Genomic DNA, 16032 nt, shown 5'->3' with positions numbered 1-16032 from the left:
ACACAGACACATACACACACCACACACTCACACATATACACACGTGCCTTTAGAATTGCCGATAAAAAAAGAAAATAAGCAGATAGTAACAAAAGGAGATACACTTTGAAGTATACATACATGCAAACATACATGTTTGTGTGCGCGCGCGCGTGGATATTAGCAGTACATATGGAACTCTGCGGTTATTTATAAACTGTAAAATGGTTGGCAGTTTATAAGGAACTATTAAATATGTAATTTCTCTTGAAATTGATTCTTTAGATTGCTTCAAATTCCACACATGTAGTATTAAATGCGCAGACTTAAGAAACAACAATTCTGAATGCAGTTGTTTTGTTATATTTGTCAGCTCCTCTATGGAAGATATCGAAGACATTATCTACCATATTGTTCTACAAGTGAACAACGCAGGTAGCGTTTTAATGCTGTTTCATGTTCTTGTTTTCACATCAGAGAAAAGTTCAAATAGCTGGATTTGAACCCACTACAGTTGTCCACTGAGTTGTAGATGCTCAAAAAGAAATGTATCTGTAACATACACACAGGCATGGTTGTATGGTTAACATGTTCACAGCGTAAACATTTGGATTTGGGTTCACACTTAAATCGTAACACTTAGGGCGAGAGTTTTCTATTATAGTCTCGAGTTGAATAGAGCCTTCAGTGAAACTTGGTAGACCGAAACAGCATAGAAGTCCGTCGTGTGCGTGCGCTCGTGAGTGTGTATGCCTGTATATGTGTGCGTGTGTGTGTGTGCGCGTGTATGCTTATATCTGTGTTTGTGTGTGTGTGCATGGTGCGTAAGAGTGTGTGTATGTTTATGCCGTTTAAAAACTAGAGATGCTTTTGATCTTAAATTCATATTGATAAAATAAGCACCAAACTTTAGAATAATTACTGGAATCAATATACCCCCACAAAACCCTTGACGGTGGTGCCCCATCATGGCCGCAATGTAATAATAAACGATAAATAAAACTAAAATAAAATGCTTGACACGATTGCATCTCCCATTACCCCATGAGTTACACACACACACACATAGACGCACACACACACGCATTCAATGCATCTCAGCTTCAATACGCATATGCCATCACTAGACTCTGCCATGCACACCTGGTATTCTGGAAGTCAGTCAGCATATGATCGTTTCGTTACTGCAGTGAATATCAAGAAAAGCCCAAGCTGATCCCAAGACCAGCACCCCTGATTTCAATAGCATCGTTTCTGAAACATATCTTGAATAAGTTGATCCTTTTCCCTATCTTGGAAATCAGCGTTTCTACAAATGTACTTTCGGGAAGAATGTAGAACACAGAATTAGATCAGCCCACTCAGTAATTGGACAATTGGCAAGATCCCCAACGTGATAATGGTTGTTTATCAAGCTGTCGTTATTTCAACATTATTATACGGTTGTGAAACGGGGACACTTTAATGTTGAGACATCAAAAAACTGAAATATTCCCCTCAATAAAAGTTCCTTGCCTTCTAAAACATCAAATAAGAGGACTACATAACCGACAATGTTCTTCTAGAAAAAGCCAACAGTCAAAGCAGAGAATCAACCATGATCAAAATCCAGCTACGATGATTAAGACGTGATTTGAATAAGAAATATCTTCATCAAATTCTCTGAATGCAATGACTCTAGGATATCCATTCCGCCGTTACAAAGATCACCTAAAGCCAGCCATCAAAACGGACGGAATTTAAACGAAAACGCCGAAAACTGAAGCGCAGAACCGCTTCAATCGGCATCATTTTGTCACCACTTGAACTGACATTTTTAAGTCAAAAGAAACGTTCAAGAAAATGTGAAGAGCGCAAGAGGTAACAACAGACATGCCTTCTACCTCTTCCTCACCATCTTTATTTCCACCTGCTTCACCAAGTATTGGCTTTCTCCGTCATTAACCTCACCAACAAGGATGAAGCCACTAAGTCATGAGCATATGGAAATTCTAGAACACGAGAAACAACCACCTCGACAATGCATGTGTATATATATATATATATATATATATGTATATATATATATATATGGAATGCTCTGTTTAGTGGGTTGATCCACTACTCAGGAAGAAACTATTCTAAGAGTGCGTCCTGCCTTATCTTCGAAACGCCTTGTTTAGAATAGAGGCAGCTGATGAAGGAATAATTCCACAAGTGGCTATTTGTTTTCCTATGTGTTCGTTCCGTTGTCTGTAGTTCATTTTTCTAACGTCCTGTACCCAAATATGCATCTGTATACACATGTAGATGTAAGTATGTACATATATGTGTGTATAAATGCTTATATATCCTTTGTGTATATATATATATATATATATATATATATATATATATAAACAAATAGTAAATGAGTATATGCATATATACGTACAGGTATGTGCATACCGACATCCACCTGTATGTATAGGTGCATATCTGCGTACAGGACATTGCAAACAAAACGTAGACGAGAAAACACACAAGCCACATAGAGAACATTCTTCTTCATCAGCTACCCCCGTTTTAACACCGGCGTTTCGAAGAGCTTGGCAGGACGCATCGCTAAAACGGCTCTTCCCATGGACCACAAATTAAATTTGTATACACAAATTAAACCTTGCCATGGAGGAATGTAGTGGCGGACAAAAAACAAGACAGGAAAACAAACAGAAAAATCTATACGGCCAGACGGGAAAAATTATGTGTATGAACGCTGTGAGGCACGAACTTGAAAGTAGGGACGAAGTAAGTTCGCGTGTTTGCTCGGCGATAGCCAAGGAAGAAAAGGATTATTGACCGGAAGCATGTGACCATGCCGGTGTAAGGGGAAGAGAGAGAGAGTGGTAGAGGGAGAAACAAAGGGAGGAAGTAGAAGAATAGGTGAGCAACGAGAGGAAAAGAGGAAGAGAGGAAGTACGAGGGGGGAAAAGGAGATACGTAGTCGTTACAGAGGAAGAACGAGAGGGGTAAAGAGAGATACGTAGTAGTAAACAGAGGAAGAACGAGAGGGGGAAAAATTGAAGAGAAAGAGAAAGAGATAGAGTAGCGTCGGAAAATATAAAGTTGCGAAAACTACTTACAGATTGGTGACGCTGCGTTCGGTCATGTAAAAACAAATAGTAAATGAGTATATGCATATATATATATATATATATATATATATATATATATATATATATATATATCACACAACACTATTTTTTGATAAATTTAAACCTAATGCAATGGAAGGCATGAATTCAATATGCATAGAGATTTAGTCTCACTGTGAATTGCAAATAAAGTATTAAAACCGAAGGTTTATTTCTCAGTAGATATAAAAATGAAATCAAGCTGACTAGTTTCTACTTTTCTTAGACCTCGGCAGAGAAAAAAATAATCGCTTTCTGCTCACGAATGTGTGTGTGTATGTATGTGTGTATGTATGTGTGTGTGTGCGTGTGTGTGTATGCGTGCGCGCGAGTGTGTCTATGTATATATATCTTTGCATGTATAGATTGTTTGAGGTAGTGTATAGATTGTATATGCTAAGAAAAATGTGGTAGTCAGGATTTGGATAAAAAGTATTTATTTAAATAGATCTTACCCAAAGCCTGATTAAACTATTCACATCGATTCCAGTTTTTCTGCCTTCAGAGTGATAAAACCAGTTTGTTTATTTTCACAACGAAGCTTCAGTTGAATGTTTATTATACATTATTATACATTACATACTACAATTAAAATTATCCTCTGTGTGTTAATGATGTCTACCTTTTACATGTTTCAATCATTGGACTGCGACTATGCTGGGGCACAGGCTTGAAGGGCTTAGTCGAAGTAATTGATCCTAGTATATATTTTTTTTAGTTTGGTACATATTCTATTGGTCCCTTTTACTGAAGTGGTATGGGGGCATAAACAAACTAACACCGGCTGTCGAGCAGCTGGTGGAGACAAACACAGATATAAAGACACACTAACACCAAATCTACTCACAGGGCATTAAGTCCGCCTGGGGCTATAGTAGAAGTTTCTTTTCCAGGGTGCGCACAGTGCGCTGAACCCAAAACCAGTGGTTGATAAGCAAGCTTCTTAACCACACAGCCATACAGCCAAGCCTACACCAATATATATGCATGTATGCAAGTATGTATGTAGGTATGTATGCATGTATGTATGTATGCATGTACCTGTGTATATATATATATATATATATATATATATATACAGGGCGCGATGGGTAAATTGTTGCCATTTTATACTTTTTATTTCGCGTGTGCGCATACTTTGTTTTTGATTTTGTCGACTACACAGTATAGTAGGGTCAGTTGGGTACCGTCTGTGAGAAAAACAGCAACATGACGCAATTCACTCTGCCAGAAATTTGGAAACGACATGCTGTACTGCTTGGCATTCGCGCCGGAAGCTCCAATACGAACATTTCAGTGTTTGGGTGCCTATTTGCAAGAGATTCCGAAGTCGTCTGGAGGCCGTGGTTGAAGCCAATGGCGATTTTATCGAATAAATTTACTCTTTAGTACTTCAAGATATTTTTATCTGTTAAAACGAGATGTCAGTGTTATTTTTATTTCTGCGTAAAACCCACAAGTTCTGTATTTAACAGGACTTTTAGTTTTTATTATACCATTATGTCTTAGCTGATCGAATGCTATTCTTTTTGTTGAGTCCCATGGTGTATATATATATATATATATATATATATATATATATATACACACGCATACATTCATATATATAACAAGTGGTACAACGCATAAATACTGAACACTATATATATAGGATAAAATCCTTTTATGAGCAGAACATTTTTAAGACCGACAAATTTTTCTGCTCTTAAAAGGATTTTATCCTATATATATACTGTTCAGTATCTACGGGTTGAAAATATATCTTTCTACTTGTTCTACAATACATTTCAACGCTTCAAAAACAAACTTATGTTTGTTTACATATGAAGTGATATATATATATATATATATATATATATATATATATATAAGTGTGTGTGTGTGTGTATGTGTGTGTGTGTGTGTGTGTGTGCTTGTGTGTGTGTGTGTGTGTAAAGAAGGGTACAAATTAGAAACCGGCAATTGCTAGAAATAAAAGTCAAAACTACACGAAAAGCCACACTATACACTAACCTTATGAATTGAGGAAAAGCAAGAGAGCGATCTAAAGCACCTTTCTACGGCGAGGTAAACTCACAAAATGAAGTAAAGAAATACATCCTTATCACGTGATTTCGAACTCTGATCATTATAATCTTAGTTCTCATCAGAGGTTAAAATGGTCAAGATATTATATATTCTCTTCATAGAATTCTTTATTTTTTTCTGCTCTGTGTAAATATATTCGTATATATGTACATTTATATATGTAGATATATGTGTCTGAATATATGTAGATATATATATATATATATATATATATATATATATATATGTAGATGTATGTACAGAAATATGTGTATGTGTGTGTGTACGCACGTGCGTGTGTGTATACTGAACATATCTAGCTCTCACCTATTGTCTGTATATATATATATCTATATACACGCGCGCGCGCAAACAGAGGAAGTACAGCTGTTCGTTTTTTTGAAACGTGTATCAGCATTGAATCTGTGCTCGAAATTCAATTCAGTAGTGACCCAGGCCGCCTACTTACCGACTTAGGAGTAAGTATAGACCGTAGTGTGAGAAACAATTTGAATACAGCACTGGGAAAAATTGATAGTTATTATACCCATTAACAGTGCTCAAGTTCAATACTTACTTTCGGGTAGATTTGGAGGTTTTTTTCTTTATTCCCTTCTCTAAAGCCGACAAATCTCAAATACATTTCATGAAGATAGTTCAAGTTGTACATCTTTTCCGACCACATTCTGAGTTAAAGGGTTTTAGCAGTTCGAGGCATTTTGATCACGCATAAAAAGTATATTATGAAATCGCGCTTAAATATCATAAATACGTGTCTGTGTGGTTATTGGCCGTGGTGCTAGGTGATTAAACCCTGTTGGTTTGAAAGAAAAAAAATGTAGAAAATGAAAATAATGACTAATTCTTTGAAAACACGTAATGTAAGTTAATAACATTCGGCCGAGATGTCTACTATAGATAATACTATAATGATATCTACCGATAAATATCATATCATGGTTATAAGGATATCTAAATGATATCTACAAAACATAAAATGAAATGAAATATAAAAACCAATTCTACTGTATCTGATAAAAACAGAAGGTAATTTAAAAACAAGAAGCAAAAAAAGAAAAACAAAAAGTAGATGAAAACGAAATAATCTTAAACCAATGAAGATATGTTTGTTGCCGTAACTTGATGATGATGATGATGGATGGTGGTGGTGATGATGGTGACGATGGTGATGATGATGGTGGTGATGATGGTGGTGGCGGTGGTGGTGTTCATCATCATCATTAGTATTGACGTCACCGTTATTATACCTGTCGTCGTCGTCCTTTCTGTTATTGACATATAACAAAGCAATATATATATATATACATATTTTTATTTATTTATTTATTTATTTATGTGTTTCAGCCAAGTGGCTGCGGTCATGCTGGTGCACCCACCGTGAAAAATATAATTGCGTCGGCCGGGAGTCGAACCCGGATCGATTGCTTGGAAGGCAACCATGCTAACCGTTACACCACCGCAATATAGTTAGTACTGTAGTAGTTTTGTGTTAGTACTGAAGTGATGTTGTAACTACATAGCTGTAGTTGTGAAACGTGAAGTGGTGACAACGAGATCTAATGCTCTTCAATTTCTTTTTGTTTAACAAGTAACAACTACTTCGTTACTCTTATTTATAGAAATGATAGGGAGGAGGAGGAGGAGGAGGAAGAAGAGGAGGAGGAGGAAGAGGAGGAGGAGGAGGTGATGGTGCTGATTCCGATGACACTCTGGTACGATTGTCATGGTGTCGCAATGTTGCCCGTTGCCGTTAATGGTAATCGTGGGACCGATGTAGCTTTATTGCGGTAAATCTGGTGATATTGAGGTGAAGATTCTCACGCGGTGATCGTTGTAGTGCTCTGATGTGGTGTCGATGTTAGTTGAGGGGGTGGTGGTGCAGTGTCAGTGCGGTGGTGCTGTGAATACATTGTGGTACTGGTGTGACTGTTGTAATAGATATTGTAGTTAGTGTCGTCGTGACATCATAATGATGTGGCTGTACTAAGGTATCGATGGTGGTCGAGGTAGTGACTGAAGTGGTGTTGAGTTAGTACTGTAGTAGTTTTGTGTTAGTATTGAAGTGATGTTGTAACTATATTGCGTTATTGTAACTATATTCTTTTTGATAACAACTACGTCGCTATCGACGGATGGCAGTATTGAGATTGATGTTGTATAATAAGGTACGAAAATATTAGAACCTATAATGTCAGACTTTCTTTTTTATAGGTTTTAGATTTTTCTACTTTTCTACGACGTAAATTGTAATTTATCAAAAGATTTTAATAGAAATTGTGAAGCTAACTCGTTTTCTCTGAGGCTGATGCTCTGTGGTTCATACTACTGAGATTGTTTTTGTTGCTGTAACCGGGATCCAGCTAAAGCTGGGTCTAGTTTAGCCAAGTTTCACAATAGAACTATATGTACATTATGTTTGTATTTGTTTATGAATACACAAACATATACGCACATACGCGCATACACAACCACTCATACATACACACGTGTGACACACACACACGTGTGACACACACACACGTGTGACACACACACACGTGTGACACACACACACGTGTGACACACACACGTGTGTGTGTGCGCGTGCGTGTGAGCTAATGGTCGTCTGATTTGAATGAAATGAATCTAACCTAAATTGAACAATGTCACACGAAACTATACAGTGTCATATATCTGGAGCGAATAATAGGTATCCGGTGAGAGATGGTGAGAGACAGATATGCATGTATATATGTATGTATGTATGTATGTATGCATGTATGTATGTATGTATGCATGTATGTATGTTTATATACTCACATACACATAATCATATATAACAAGTATATTTATTACAACATTCTTACAGATGCATACGCGCTCATTCGAATTCTCTAGTGGCTTTTGTGTGTGCGTGTGTGTGTTCAATATATACATATATATATATATATATATATATATATACACACACACACACACACACACACACACACACACACACACACACACGCACGCACGCACACACACTGAGTATCCCGTCGTTGCTTGGCAATTTTCAGAACAGAATGCTTTTATTTCAATTTTTTTTTATTCTCTGTTTTCTCCGATGGAGAAGTCTCTTGATCAGGACAGATTTCTGCATTATTTGGGGCAGTTTCTAACGTATCGATAAACTAAGCTTTTATTTCACCATTTGATACATAAATGTAAATATTTCTCTTAGCTCGCTGCTGATGTTGTGTGAAGGTCTTTGGACTCTGCCGCCCTAATGTAATTCCTTATACACATACATATGCGCACACTCACACAGACACACACTTACACACGCACGTGCGCGCCTATACACTCAGACGCGCGCGTGTGCACATCACACACACACACACACACACACACATGGACGGACACACACGTACATGCACACAAACAAACAAATATACACATAAACTCAGCGTGAACGATATACATATACAAAGAAAAAAAAAAACAGGGTGCGGTAAAGAGGAATCTTTACTATTGCAGTCACAGATTTTTAAATTTGAAAATAAAGTGAAAAAATCTCGAATTTGGTATAGTGATGTACTTATTCACGCTGAATCCGATTTTGTGACTCATTTATTTCATAAAATATTTTTAATTAATGTTACGGAGGTGTAAAGTTTGATCATTTTTATCAGTCAGAAAAAAGGATTTGGAAGCTAGCATGTATATATGTATAATGTAATTTTGGATTCTCTGCACTTAGTAAAAAGATGAAATGGTCATGTCTAGAATGATTTTGATCACAAGTCTTTTGCTCAATAGTTTTGAGTATGTGCGCACATATACGAGTACAAAGACACTCACATGCACAGGCGCACGAACAAGCACAAACACATTATGTGTATATATATATATCCCGCGACTCGTCAACAAAGAAATCTCTGTGTGTTCATTTGAACGACTAGAAGAAGCAGTAAAATCTCCTTGAAATCCCATACCTATCGTCTTAGAAAAGAGCACGTGGGATTATGTTGTCATGGGTAAAAAGCAATAATAATAACAATTGAGTATAATGAGTGCTCAAGAAAGATATTCCTTTCTTCATCAAACCCCTAGCTGCTGACGGAGTCGTCTTGGCATTGTCGTAACATACGGGGTGTGCCTAGAGCATTGTAAGCCTCATCAGGTTTGAATTTAACCAATTTCTCCCAGAGAAGGGTATAAAAGCCGAATTAAAGCTAATTTTTACTCTAAGCGCACTCAAATAACGGTGTCCTCTCGATCTTCCATTCTCTAACTGACAAAACATTAAAATGTAAGAGCTGAATGTGAAAAAGTAGATTTGAAATTCAGTTTTCTTCCAGGCCATCCACCAAGCAAGAACCCACGACTATATTACAACATTTGGTCGGGAAATAGTAATTGATAAAGTTACGACAGTTTCTTAGGAATTTATCCGGAATTATTATTATTTAATATATGTTAGCACCATAAAACGGATAATATGACACAGGCCTGGAACTAAAAGTTTAAAAGATCCTGTTCTGAAAATTGAAAATGTGAGACTTGGAGCGACGGTTTGAGAGTTTTCAGTTTTCAATAAAATGATACTTTATTGTGTGTTTAGTATTCAGTATTCTCTCTTCTCCTTGTGTTCAGACTTTTGTATTTATATTTTATGTGCGCTTGCTTAAAGTAAATTATGTTAAATGTGAAATGTTAGATCTACATCCTCTCGTTTATTAGCGTTTACTTAAAAATGTAACCGTTTCTGTTACAACATTTTTAGCAACAAAATTATATGTGCATTCATGGGTTGACTAGTAATTGCTTCGTGTAATACATTTCTTGAACGCTTCTCTGAATTATTCCTTGTCTAAACCAAAAAAGAGGAACCTTTATAGCTCCTTAAATCATACCTTATCGTCTTAAATATGCACCGGACAATATAAAAAAAGGCATGGAAGTCGTAGCTTAAATGCTTTATATCATGGGCTTGTTGTATCAGAGTTAACCTCAGGCTAAACAAGAATTTTTTGTAGTGATGAAGAACCCCACGCCGAAACCTTATCTTTTCTTCTAAGCGCACGAGGACATATTCTAGTTTGTGAAATTTACTGAACTAGTGTTATCAACGGAGACTACCACCACTAATTAGTCATATATTAGAAATAACTTCCAGTTTTAGTCACTGGGTACATTTTCTGAATGCTGAACAAGAAATGGTCAAAAGATTTCTCTTCTCGGCTGCTTTCAGCTGAGCCAATCAGTAACAGAGTTCAAACTGAGAGGCTGGAATGATTATGAAGAAACAGCGAGAGTCAAAAGATCATCTCGTAAGCAAGTGAATTTTCTTTTCACTACAGATATTTGTTCAAAAAGTTATTGTAAATTCCTCTTTATTTAATATAAATCTACCTTACACGTATCGGTTATGTCGTACACTGCTTGCATATGTTCTCAAGATTTTAAAACTCAGGCAGCATTGCGTGTCAAATATATTACTTTAGTATACTCTGTTGGAAATAATCAAAGTGATGACACATAAAGTGATTGAAACACTTCAAAGGAAAATAATATGAAAATATCTAATAAGCAACTCGCAGATTAGTAAAAAGATCTAAAAGACAAAGCAAACAAACATCTATTTGTGTCTATGAATAGGAAAGAAAAATAAGAAATCCTTATAATTTCTGGGAATTGTATTCTTTAGAATTTGTATTAATAGAAATTCGAAATAAAACGTAAAAGACCATGTAATACAGATAAAAATGATTTTAAAAATTATATAAAGAAAATATTATTGGTTTCGATGAATCTCATCTTATCAAATATCAGTAAAAATTCATAAAAATTTGAAATAAAAACAGTTTATCTTCTGTCTGAGAGTCAAGAACATGTCTGGAGGTCAAGACATGTTTTTGACTCTCAGACAGAAGATAAACTGTTTTTTACTTCAAATTTTTATAAATTTTAACTGATATTTGATAAGATGAGATTCATCGAAACCAGTAATATTTTCTTTATATAATTTTTAAAATCATTTTTATCAAATTCCCTCTAAAATTGAAATGTCGTACACTTTCTTCTGTGCTATTTCCACCTCCATCATTTATATATATATATATATATATATATATATATATATATATATATATGCATATTACACATTGTATTTAAGAAATCGTAAGAAAAAATATATTTAAAACGATGATGACATCCAGCTGTTTCTAGAATGAGCTGCTTCCCTTCAGAGACCAAATGCCATAGAGGCACTGGAGTTCAGTTAGATATGATAAGTATTCTCAACGTAGTGATATCAGTAGCAGTAGATTTTTGAATAGTAAATTACACCAAAATTTTGCAATCCTAAACGGTAATGTATTTTGAATTACATTCGGATATATGCATGCATATTTATATACATACACATGCACAAACGCGCACACATACAACACACGCACATGCATATACATACAAACACATATATATTCATGTATGTATGTATGTATGTATATATGTACAGTAAATCCACTTCTGTCATATATTACTACACAATACAAACCTACAAAATTTCGTACCATTGACAAACATTGGAAGACAACTAAATCTTTTTCTTTTTCTTTTTCTTACTCTTTTTCCAACCAGGGGTCAACTATTTTCCGACAAGAAAAGGTTGATTGATATTTGCAACGGCAGGAATTTAAACGAGCAATGAAATAAATTTATATTATGGATGTTAACAAGACCATATTTTGCACAGTGAGTCAATATTTATAAATTTATATTTTTCTGTCTCAATCCGTCCGTCTATCCGAATGGTTGTCTCGTTGATGTGTGTGTGTGTGCGCGTGCGCGTACGTGCGTGCGTGCACGTGTGTACGAATGAACATGTAATGAGAATTTTCATTTGGCCTTAGATCTGAATACAGGTATTTACTCTCATATATTTCGGGCGATCCAGTTTATTTTACAGCCTTATGCTAGAGTAAATAAAGGCAACATTATATTAAAATCTAATATACAGAGAATCTTCTCTGCTAAGTTTCACACCCTCACGAATGCGCTAATCAGATCATCGTCGCAATGTCATACAACACACACACAACACACGCACACACACACACACGCATACACCCAAACACACACGCATACACAATGCATGCAGCAAAATAGCGTAAGGCTGGTAGGCATAAGCATAAGAAGTGATTTTGCTATTTAGAAGTACAATTCGGAAGAACTTAATTTTATGCTAATTAGTATAACTGATCGCTGCTTATGTCAAACTCAAGCAGAATCAAACCTATTATTTCTTCTGAGAGACGTGCAGATACGAGAGCAGCTTGAATATTATTGTATAAAATGTTACTGGAATTTCTCTCGGATAATTCTTGATATATGCTTTTTTGACGTGTTTCAATTTTCTTTCTCCCCACACCCCTTTCTCTCCCATTTGTATCTCTCCTTTTCTCTTTATGTGCACATCATAGGATCATGTACATAAAATATACAGCTATATTGGCACACACACATATATATGCATGCATAAACTGCATTTATGGATGTTGATGCGCGCGTGCATATATATATATATATGTTTAGATATATTTTTTTACACCAAAAATTTGGCAAAAGAATATAGTATCTGTTAACATAGGTCAATTTCATTATTATTATTATTATTATTGTAATAAAGTATTTTCAACGGATCAGTTTTGAGCTCTATTTAAAGTTGATATATATATATATATATATATATATATATATATATATATATATATATATATATATATATAAATTCTTTTCTACTCTAGGCACAAGGCCCGAAATTTTGGGGGAAGGGACCAGTCGATTAGATCGACCCCAGTACGCAAATGGTACTTAATTCATCGACCTCGAAGGGATGAAAGGCAAAGTTGGCCTCGGCGGAATTTGAACTCGGAACATAAACACAGACGAAATACCTCTAAGCATTTCGCCCGGCGTGCTAACGTTTCTGCGAGCTCGCCGCCATATATATATATATATATATACATATATATATATATATATATATATATATATATATGTATATATATATATATATATATATATATATATATATATATATATATATATATATATATATATATATATATATATATATATATATATATATATATATATATATATATATATATATATATATATATATATATATATATATATATATATATATATATATATATATATATATATATATATATATATATATATATATATATATATATATATATATATATATATATATATATATATATATATATATATATATATATATATATATATATATATATATATATATATATATATATATATATATATATATATATATATATATATATATATATATATATATATATATATATATATATATATATAAGATAATAAAAGGAATGGTGTACACCTGGTAGCTTACTGTTAAAAAGTGTTACTCTCACAGTGATCGTTATATATATTCCATCTTCCGTCTTTCATTTGCCATACTCTTTTACCCTTTCATTTGTGTCAGTCATTTGACTGCGGCCATGCTGGACCACTACCTTTAGTCGAACAAATCGACCTCAGGGCTTATTCTTTGAAAGCCTCGTACTTATTCCATCGAGTCTTTTGCTGAACCGCTAGATAATGGGGACGTAAACAGACCAGCATCGGTCATCAAGCGATAGTGGAGGGACAAACACAGACACACAAACACATACACAAGCATATATATATATATATATATATATATATATACGACGGGCTTCTTTCAATTTCCGTCTACCATATCCACTCACAAGGATTTGGTCGGTCCGAGGCTATAGTAGAAGACACTTGCCCAAGATGCCTCGCAGTGAGACTGAACACGGAGCCATGTTGTTAGTAAGTAACCTACTTACCACGCAAGCACTCCCGCGCCTCTATATATAAATATATATATATATATATATATATATATATATATATATATATATATATATATATAATGGGACAAGAACGCAAAACATCCAGATAGACAATACAAAGAAAACAAGGACAGGTCATTCTGAGTTTTCTTTCATCAGTCGAGTTCCAGATTACCTTTGCACTTTCGGCTGGTTATACTCGAGATTGTTCCAATCTGGCCAGCCCCAAGGAAAAAACTGAGCTAAGAGCATTAGATTCCTTGGAAGAAAGCAGCGAATGTATACGAAAACAAGGACGGAAAAAAACGGAGTAAGTTACACAAATACAAATAACAGGGCATAACAACAGGTGTCTTTCGACTAAGGACGAATGAAATTAAGCTGGCGTGTGTGGAAGTAAAGCGTTACGGCAGGGATACAAGCTTCCACAGGCATAGGGAAGAATATAGATGTTGCCCGGACAACGGCCGAACCAAGAAAGAAAGGTCAGGCTTGGCCGAACACCGGTCATGTGGGGGAGAGAAGAGAGAGAGGTAGAGGCAGAGGGACAGAAGAAATAAGGAGGGGCGAGAAAAAAATGACAGGGACATAGTGAAGTGAAAAGAGGAGGGAAAGTGAGCAAGAAGAGAAGGCAAGGAAGTGTGAGAGAGGGGGAACGAAAGGACGAAGAGTGGAAAGAACGAAATAAGTGTGTGTGTATACATATATATATATATATATATATATATATATATATATATATATATATATATATATATATATATATATATATATATATATATATATATATATATATATATATATATATATATATATATATATATATATATATATATATATATATATATATATATATATATATATATATATATATACATATATATACAGCGATGAGTGGCTGTGTGGTAAGTAGCTTGCTTACCAACCACATGGTTCCGGGTTCAGTCCCACTGCGTGACACCTTGGGCAAATGTCTTCTTCTATAGCCTCGGGTGCTCCAGCATGGCCGCAGTCAAATGACTGAAACAAATAAAAGAATAAAAAGAGACAGAACTGAAAGAAAACATTTCACCAACAATACATAGCTTGCCATCGCAGATCAACAACCAGTTTCCGAGAATTAACTTTTATCCTACATGTGTGTGTGTGTGTGTGAAAGCTCTGGAACAGCTAAATAAAGAAAGCATAAGAAACTTAGATAGAATGAGATGGGGAGCAGTGATGACGATGATGGCGTTGATTTAAAAAATAACAAACACTTTTTATGCAAAGAATTCTTTGCAAAAAACCTGCGTGAGTTAATCCGCATATAAAACTTTGCCAGATTGGTTAATTCTGTATATATTAAACAATGCAACGTGGAAGCCCTTTTAAACCGAATCGCGCTCGATTGAAACTGACACGGGATCAAACAATAACAACGTGCAAGAACTAGACAGTAAATCACACTCTAAGTACATCCAACGACATTACAAACACACATTAGAAACACCCCACTCGCTCTTATTTTACCAACATCAGATCCTCCTTAGACGAACATTATCTATGGAATTCTAACAACTCAACCACACAATTTTATGCAACATTTACTGGTATCACACTGTCTTTTTGGACATTATGTACATCCTCTGCTCTTGGATAATTATGATTATACAGTCTGGTTTTTCCAAACACCATTCATAGCTGAGGGTTTTATTGTAACCCGTCACTTTGTCGTTATTTACTGCATCCACAGAGTTGAATTTTTCTAGATGTTTCTTACTGCATGCTTATCCTCACCATCAATTGCTTTTATGAACTGTTTCAAAGTTTTTCTCAGATAATATACCTTGAAGTTAGCCATCACACTTTGAACCATTACCGAGAGCGCTGTTCTTAGGGATATATTCCAGTCTAACATCAAACATATTATTCAAATTTAATGGGTA

At 35.0% G+C, this 16032-nt stretch overlaps 2 long non-coding RNA genes across 10 annotated transcripts in view; one reads left to right on the top strand and one right to left on the bottom strand.

Moving 5' to 3' along the window:
* LOC106868233 (uncharacterized) overlaps positions 1-16032 on the top strand; it is a 469773-nt gene that overhangs the window by 105068 nt on the left and 348673 nt on the right. For all 9 annotated transcript variants that reach the window (XR_016237542.1, XR_016237537.1, XR_016237536.1 and 6 more), the window contains one exon: positions 11826-11939. This is a non-coding gene — a long non-coding RNA (uncharacterized LOC106868233). The remainder of the gene's footprint in view (positions 1-11825; positions 11940-16032) is intronic.
* Positions 1-16032, bottom strand: part of LOC149131612 (uncharacterized) — a 145414-nt gene that overhangs the window by 120908 nt on the left and 8474 nt on the right. Inside the window, exon 2 of the long non-coding RNA XR_016237549.1 lies at positions 5776-6012. This is a non-coding gene — a long non-coding RNA (uncharacterized LOC149131612). The remainder of the gene's footprint in view (positions 1-5775; positions 6013-16032) is intronic.

The sequence above is a fragment of the Octopus bimaculoides genome, chromosome 20 (assembly GCF_046866305.1).
Source record: "Octopus bimaculoides isolate indiv1 chromosome 20, ASM4686630v1, whole genome shotgun sequence".
NCBI classification, from domain to species: Eukaryota; Metazoa; Mollusca; class Cephalopoda; order Octopoda; family Octopodidae; genus Octopus; species Octopus bimaculoides.
This window is presented reverse-complemented; position numbering and strand designations above follow the sequence as displayed.